At 42.5% G+C, this 8,528-nt stretch overlaps 1 long non-coding RNA gene across 1 annotated transcript; it reads left to right on the top strand.

Moving 5' to 3' along the window:
* The first annotated feature begins 5,073 nt into the window (after positions 1 to 5,073).
* LOC123089508 (uncharacterized) lies at positions 5,074 to 7,256 on the top strand. The gene is made up of 4 exons (XR_006442306.1): positions 5,074 to 5,460; positions 5,544 to 6,339; positions 6,451 to 6,842; positions 7,060 to 7,256. It is a non-coding gene; the product is annotated as an uncharacterized lncRNA (long non-coding RNA).
* The last annotated feature ends 1,272 nt before the right edge of the window (positions 7,257 to 8,528 follow it).

The raw sequence follows: 8,528 nt of genomic DNA, 5'->3' as shown, positions 1-8,528 counted from the left end.
GGCTTATATTTAGGAACAGAGGGAGTATATGGCATTTTTATTCCAGTCGTAGCATTTTCACTGTGTGGTGGGGCCGCAGTTGAGCAAACCCACCCCGCCCACCGGGCATCGGCCGAGTTTAGAATTAGAAGAGAGAAACGAGGGAGGAGAGCTAGCTGTAGCACGGACGCTATTGTCAGATGCGACTCGTGTTTATAGAATAGGAGTACTGAGCACTCGTGCCTCTTTTTTTTGAGGGAAACATTAGTCGTGTGTCTAGTACCACTAGTTGGGTGCATGCGACCTATAGCTGTCATCACTTTAGGTCTCCTTTTCGAACCGCAGCTACGCTTCACAGTACATATTTTTTCACGCTTTTATCCTCCTATATGTACTCCTAGGCTATTTCCACGTGCTCCCATTTGCTGACATGTGGGACATAGAGCATCTGGGTCGTAGTGCAGGCACGACTCGGAGCATATGCCGGGGTACTTTACGTTTCAGACCTCATGAATTACATGCAAACCCCCCGTAGAAGAATAAATAAATGAATGAATTACTACATGAAACCGTATTATTTTTGTAGAAACCGGAGCACGTTCCTTAAATTTTGGACATAACACGTTTAGGCAAATTGACCGGACCTAAACCAGTCTAAGGGCCTCTTTGATTTTTCCCGCAAAAAAGGCCTCTTTGATTCGCAGGATACTGAAAACACAGGAATGGGGAAAGTATGATGGAATGAACCAAACCGAGGAGAACTCCAACTCAGTTAGAGGTTAGAGTTAGATTCTAACCCTGAACTAACTCTTAACAAAATAGGTGTATGGATGGCAGGGTTAGATTGACAATAAATGCTCTTTCTCAATCATTTGACTACTTTGGACCCTATTTCCCGCCGGATTTGGTGTGGACGGCTCTTCTGTGGCCTCCTCCCGCTCACAATTGACATAAACGAACCATCTTTACAAATCAAGCATGCAAAACATGATAATTTTTACTTTGTCCATACAAATGAGATATCCCACTTAAACATACAAGTCGTCAATCAAGCTTCACAAAAAAAACACTCCATGAAACAAAGCATGAGCTAACTCATCACAGAATTCATTCATAATAGGGAGGGAGCCCGGAGCCCCTCACACACCGAGGGAGGAGCTCGCCATCGTCGCTCTGGAGGAAGGCTCTGTAGAGCCCAAGCCTCGGGAACCCCTCCGACGCCGGCCCTTGCGAGTTGAGGTCGACACCAGCATGGGTAGCAGGTCCGCTTGCCGCCGACTGGGAACTTTATCTTTGGGCCTCTAGAAATAGTGCAAGCCTGTAACTAAAATACCTATAAAGGTAAACTAAATCTTTGGGCCTCTAGAAATAATGCAAGCCTGAAACTGAAATACCTAGAAAGGTGAACTGAATCTTTGGGCCTCTAGAAATAATGCAAGCCCGAAACTGAAATACCTAGAAAGTGAACTGAATTTTTGGGCCTCTAGAAAGATTTATTACCTCCTCAAGAAGCATCAAAAAATTCCATTTGTGCACCACAAATCTATACCAAGTTTGATCAGGAACTACTTTTCCAAATCAGAATTAGCGCTTGAGCAAGCAAGATCAATGATATGGCCGTGAGACAGAGAAGGAACGAACAAACTCACCCCTCTCACGGCCTCCCTGGTAGATGCGCCGCTGCCGCGCATGACAGAGGGAGAAAAATGATCGTTGAAGGGGGAGCGGGGCGACCTTCGAAGGCCGGAGGGAGAGGGCGGCCGGAGTAGGGCGGCGGAGGCCGGAAGGAGAGGGCGGCTCGAGGAGAGAGAGGGCGAGCGGCGCTTGGGCGGGCGGCCCTATGGGGAACAGAGAGGAGTCGTGTGAGAGGGGGGAGCGATCTGGTGCGGGCATGGGAGATTTTTTTAGTTCTCTTTTAGTGGGCCTGAGGATAACTAACCCAATTAGAACCTCTCCACTGGGCTAGTTTTTTTAGCTGGTTAGAGCAAACTAGCTCAAACTAACCCCTCTTGTTTCGATAATTTGAGGCTATTTCAACCCAAACTAGCTCTAACTCAGGGATCCAAACAAAGAGGAGTGTTACTGTACATGCTATAGTGTGGACCATAGCACATTGTTTTTTATGGCCATATCACCACATTTTTTTCTACTGCTGGTTCACTGGGCTACCGTGGTTCGCACTGCTGGTTCAATGGGCTCCCGTGGTTCGCACTGCTGGTTCACTGGGTTGCCGTGGTTCGCACTCTTCCGAACTGAGTAGTAGTAGTAGTGGTAGTAGTATATACCGCATCATTCTTTGCTCCTTCTTACTACTCCGACATGTGGGAGAGCCAGCATCCCAGTCGACGTTTCATGCACCAGATTAGAGCACAAAACGGAAGGGGGGCATCACCCCGGTCGAAGCGCCAGTAATTCATGACTATAGTGAGTGGTCATATCACAAGTCTTTCCAGTAGTAACGCGCCATCAAATCGCACAGCCCGACCTTTCTAGCAGTATGTTTGAGAATCCGCCACTCGCTCACCCTCCTCGCCTCTCTGTCAAACTGCCTACCCAAAAACTGCCACGCGTACTGCCCGGGAAAAGCCACGCCCTCAACTTTTAACTAGGCGAAAATAGTTTGAGCTTGTTCGTTCTATATAAATACAATACTTACTGTATGTTCATTCACCCGTGGGGTTTTTCAATGAATGGAGGGGCGGGGAGCACAAGTGAACAATACTAGTACTACTAGTAGTAAGTAGGAGTCGTTACAGTAGTCACCTTAAATAGAGAGTTTCTTTTCTTTAATGCCACGTACACAAAGTGAAACGCTTGTTGTGGAGAGAAAAAAGATAATCACTCCACTATATATGTACACAGGGGCCTGAGCGCTTGCTTTACTAGGGTTGCTCTCTTCATTCTCTCATCCTCTCAAGATATAAGCAGACAGCGGTAGCGACATTTTCTCTTTGCTCACCGATGGTCATAGATCCGGCCGGATCCCTTCGGCCGGTGTGTGTAGAGGACTAAAAGGTGCATCGTTCACGTGGTCATCGCGCCGAGGGAGGAAACCCACAGCTGCTAGAGGGGCCCGATCCTCTGCCCGTGTCGTTCTCTCTGACACAGTGCCGGCTCGCGAGGTCCTCCAACCCTTCTTCCTCCCTATCGTATTGTTCGCAGATCTGACCTACCGCCGCCGACATCCCGGCGACCATCAGGTATAAGTTCTACGAAAGCGGCCTTGCTCTACTGCCCCAGCTCCCCACGTGTCTGCATGTGCATCTTTTTTTACTCCCATCAACTCTTCCAAAGCCACCTAAATTTTCAGTATATTAGAGGTAAAGCTACTTCATGCATTCAAATCTAGGGCTTTGTTCAAACAACGAAGAAAGGGGGGAAATTTGTAGCATGAATCTAGGACTTGATTCAAAGAGGAAATAATATGGTGAAAGCAGTAGAGACCGGATACCCAACTGGTCTCTTGGTTGAAAAGGGAAATAATGGGAAAACACAGTACAAACTGGATAAGGAACAAATCTATTATTGGTTGAAAAAAGTATAGAAAGTGGCGGCTAGTGGACAAGTCAACAGAGTATGTCCAGGATTAGATTTGCTGCCCTCACATAGTAAAAGGACTCAAGGATTAGATTTGCTGCCCTCACATAGTAAAAGGTCTCAAGATTAGATTTCCTCCCCTCACATAGTAAAAGGTCTCCAGGATTAGATTTGCTGCCTTCACATAGTAAAAGGTCTCCAGGATTAGATTTGCTACCCTCACATAGTAAAAGGTCTCCAGGATTAGATTTGCTGCCCTCACATAGTTCAAGATCTCCAGGATTAGTTTTGCTGCCCTCACATAGCATGAACAAACTCAGCATCACCACTTTACACTACTAGGGAAAAGCCTATACACAGAGGTATAGCAGTAGCGTTGGTTAAAATAGGGCGCTATAGCTCAAACATTAGTAGTAGCGCATGTTAGGAAACAAGAGCTACCACTATAATTCCCACAGCTTAGCCGATAGGCTACACATAGTAGTAGTGATCCATATAGAACCGCGGTACCGCTACTTACTTTGTAGCAACACATTTTCTTCTAAACACGCTACTGCTAAAGGATATAAAATTAAATGGAAAGCAAATAGAAAGATAATTGAAAATGAAAGAAATAGAATAAGGTGAAAGGAAAAAAATAAAATGTGAAGAAAAATAACTGAAAAAGGGAAAAAAGAGAAAGGAGTAGCAGTAGCGTTTATACAAGAACGCGATGTAGCTAACATAGCAGTAGTGCTCTTTCTGGAACGCGCTACTGCTACTTCCAAATTAACCACCCCCCGGCTCAAAATTTGGCTAAGTCCTCCATTCCCCCCTTTCCCCTACTCCTCTGTCGCCGCCGCCCGAGCCTGCCCTCACCGCCGCCGCCCGCCCTCAACCTCAGCGCCACCGCCCGCCGCCGCTCTTGACCTCACCGTCGCCGCCCTCGACCTCACCACCGCCGCCCGAGCCCGCCCAGCACCGCCGCCTCCCGATCCCGAGCCCGCCCTCGCCACCCCTACCTCTCCGTCGCCGAGCACCTCCCTGCCACCGTCTCTCCCATCTCTGTAAGCCCCCCACCCCTCCCCACCTCCTTTCTCTCTGCTTAATTAGTTAGTACTAGATGTTTTTTAGTAGTAGTAGATGTTAATTTAGGGTTCATAGATAATGATTTTTAGTAGTTGAACTAGTTTAGATTTAGTTGAACTAGTTTAGATTTAGTTGAACTAGTTTAGTTTTAGTTGAACTAGTTTAGTAAGTAAATTAATAAACTAGTTGAATTAATCTATCTATACCTATACTAATTAGGCACTTCCTAAAAACTCTCATGTTAATCAGTAATTAGGAGCCGTTCATCTGGTGGGACCGAGTTATTACGGTGTAGATTAGCCTATATAACCCATCCGTTTAGATTAGCCCATATAATGACCCATCCAATTTTTTTCTCAGATCAGAAAACTAAAAGACGACAACCATGTACCACAGCCATCCACGGTTGTAGAGATTGAGATGAAAGAGTTTAAAAAAGAAGAAGTCAAAAGAGATACGAGTCACCCATCTCAATCGATCTACCTACTCCCCATAAAAAAAAAGCAATCTTGAGACATGGATTCTCTACTGCCTCTCTATCTATCTCTCCCGTATGGAAACAAATCAATGTCCCTGTCAATCTAGAGCCACCATTGCGTTATTGATTCTCTGATCCTTCTCTCTCAAAGTGCAGCAAGCATTGCCGCATGGATTCTCCCACCTTCTCTTAGCCCCCATGGAAATCAATCCACGTCTCTCTCAAACTCGAGCAAGCAAGTTTGGGCATGTATCTGGTGTGATCGTGGATTCAATTTTTTTTCTATCATCGATTTTCTAACATGTCCTTTGAATTGTTGTGCCGCCATATATTCTTATCATTGTATAATCTTCGGATACTGCATGCAGATCGAGTCCTAGCACAACTTTGCCCATCAGGTGAGATACAATATTCAATACTTTGTCTTCTATTACTTCTTTTGTAGGTCAAATTTGATTCCTGCTCTCCTTCTCTCTCAAAGTGCAGCGAGCATTGCGGCATGGATTCTCCCATCTTCTCTTAGCCCCCATGGAAATCTATCCACGTCTCTCTCAAACTAGAGCAAGCAAGTTTGGGCATGGATCTGGTGTGATCACAGATTCGATTTTTCTTTCTATCGTCGATTTTCTAACATGTCATTTGAATTGTTGTGCCTCCAGGGATTCAATCACCAATCTTATCATGTATAATCCTGGGATACTACATGTAGATCAGGTCCTAGCACAACTTTGCCCATCAGGTGAGATACAATCTTCAATACTTTGGGTTCTATTACTTCTTTTGTAGGTGAAATTTGATGCCTGCTCGAAAGGTGAAGAGCGAGGAAGAGGATGTGAAGGAGCGCTGCTGTGCATGTAGCTCCACTCATGATCCTATGGCGGAGCATGGGGGATGAGAGAAGATGGACTAGACCGTGTGTCGTGGTGGTCCGTTCGAGGGAATTTTCTCGAAGAACCAAGAGACACGACAATAGATTAGACGTGTACGAGTCCCTAACTTAGCCTGCCAGTATCATATCGATTTGCATGTCGATGCCATCCTCGCACAACCAGCAGCTGCAATGTTTTCAGTGTGCCCTATATACTCTGATCTGGCTACAGCCGTCCGCAATCTCAGGTAATCTCTGCAGCTTGGTGTGCGGGTTTGACGATTTAATCTTCAATAGATGACACACTATGACTAGAATTTCAGTTTGTTTCGTACACGAGGACATTAATCGGATCCTCATCCTCCCCCATGCAACAACTGCTGATTCGCTTGGGAGAGAAATAAGTGAGGTGATAATCTGCAGTATGCCCATACCAGCCATGTTCACTGTTTAGTTTTTCCTACCTACTCGATCGAATATATATGTTGCCTTCTCTGAAAGTTGTCTTTTTTTGTTACAGGTTCAGAAACCAATATGGTTATGGGCAATAAAAAAGCTTTTCGTTCATCCCATGATTTTGGTTACTCACATTACAATTAGGTCCGAGATTCATCTTTGGATGCTGTTAGGAAAGAAACTTATCTTAGTCTCAGTAATATTTTCTTTTTCTTTCATCAATATTTGTTCCAGTCTTGCTTTGTATGACTGAAATGGTGTGCACCACATGGCGCTGGCAAAATTTCCCACAAGTACATGATAATACGTATAACTACATGATAATACCTCTTAATTTTTATAGCTATTACAAACTTCATTCAGGGAAGAGATGGGACTGCAGAGGAGCTGTTCGCCCGATTTCATTGTAAGCTGGATCATGTTATTATGCGGTCACCGATTAGTGGAAGCCCTATGGTACTTCAATGAAATTTATATTAATAGTTTTAATTATCACACTACCACTTAGTTTGTAGCTATGTACATTATTAAAGCTCTACAAGCAGTATTTACTTCCCAATACTGACTCATTTTAAAGATGACCCTTGGATTCAGATGAATAAGAAATAGATAATATGGTGGCTTCTTTGTCGACATGCTAATGCTATTACAATCATATTACCAATTATTGCAGGGACACGCGAAGGAACCAAATCTTTAGTGATGTATATATGGCTGAAGATAACTACTTATGCCAAAGAGTCCAGAGGAAATAAAAAACATGAATGTCTAACGGAATGTGCATGTCGTATTATTATGGAAACAGAAACACTCTGAAGTCACGATTGTGGTAATAATCAAATTTTCTATGTGCAACCATGTACAATCCATTTATTTGGTGGAATCGGTTTAGATTAAACGAAAGACTACGTGTGTTAAGTACAAAAGGACTCCATGTCAAGCACGGCTCCAGCATTGGTTTTCCATATGCCAAGTAAAAAAAAAGCTCCGTGTCATGTCATGTACGGCTCCAGCATTCTTTCTTGGAAAGAACTGTGAGACATGTATGCATGGCTTTATAATTAGCAATCTGCATTTCTCAAAAAAGAAAGCGATCTGCAACCATCTTTTTGATTCCTTTTTCGTACATGCAAATGTCCATAGTAACATTTGACCAGGAATTATTTTTATTTGCAAGTTACATAGAAAATGTGTGAATTTAGAATAACATATAGTAGTGGAAAACAAAGGATGCACTCATTTGCCTTTCTGTTAAAATACAAATAAAAAGATTCTGTAAGAATGTTTTAAAGTGAGTACACATGTTTGTGTACATGTTTTATGAAACTTTAGAATGCGCTTTCATCTTCCCTATAACTGAGCTCTGTCGACACATTTGGGGTTTCCGCACAATATCATGGTATATTAGCGTCACTGGGTTATACTTTGTTTTGGCATGTACATTTTATGTAATGGAACTTTTCTTTTCAGTATAGGTATTGTTTTTCCATGAATAAGTTTGGCCTCCCGGAGACTCAATGGGTAAATAACTAAATATATGAACATGAGTATTGTCATGTTGTCCTGTAATATGTTTTCTGAAGCTCAATTAGTAAATATACAAAGGAGGATGAATATGTCAAGTTGTTATGTACTAATGTTTTTATTTTATTAATAGTGTGAGTACGTACGTATCAATGAAGGACTCCCGAATAATTTGACAAGAAAATTCAATATTAGTGTAACATAAAAATCCATCATATATTTTATCTGATCTGTACTTTATTGGAAAATATATCATTTCTATCACATGGCAACCAATATGCACTCATGCATGTTATTTGATGCAAGCATTTCAAATTTTATGTTAATTATTTTCCTATTTTAATTTCTAACAAATATTGCACGCACCCTGAAAAACATTATTGCGTACAACAACTGTTAATATGAGTTGAACTTATATAATTCTATATACAATAGGCTAGCCCGTGCATCGCACGGGTTGACGACTAGTAGAACTAATGTATTTTTAGTAAGTAAATTAATAAACTAGTTGAACTAGTTTAGTTTTAGTTGAACTAGTGTAGTAAGTAAATAAATATAACTAGTTGAACTACTTTATTTTTAGAAAGAACTAGTTTTTTTCTATTTATAGTAAGTTTA

This window comes from Triticum aestivum, chromosome 4B, assembly GCF_018294505.1.
Source record: "Triticum aestivum cultivar Chinese Spring chromosome 4B, IWGSC CS RefSeq v2.1, whole genome shotgun sequence".
NCBI lineage: Eukaryota > Viridiplantae > Streptophyta > Magnoliopsida > Poales > Poaceae > Triticum > Triticum aestivum.
This window is presented reverse-complemented; position numbering and strand designations above follow the sequence as displayed.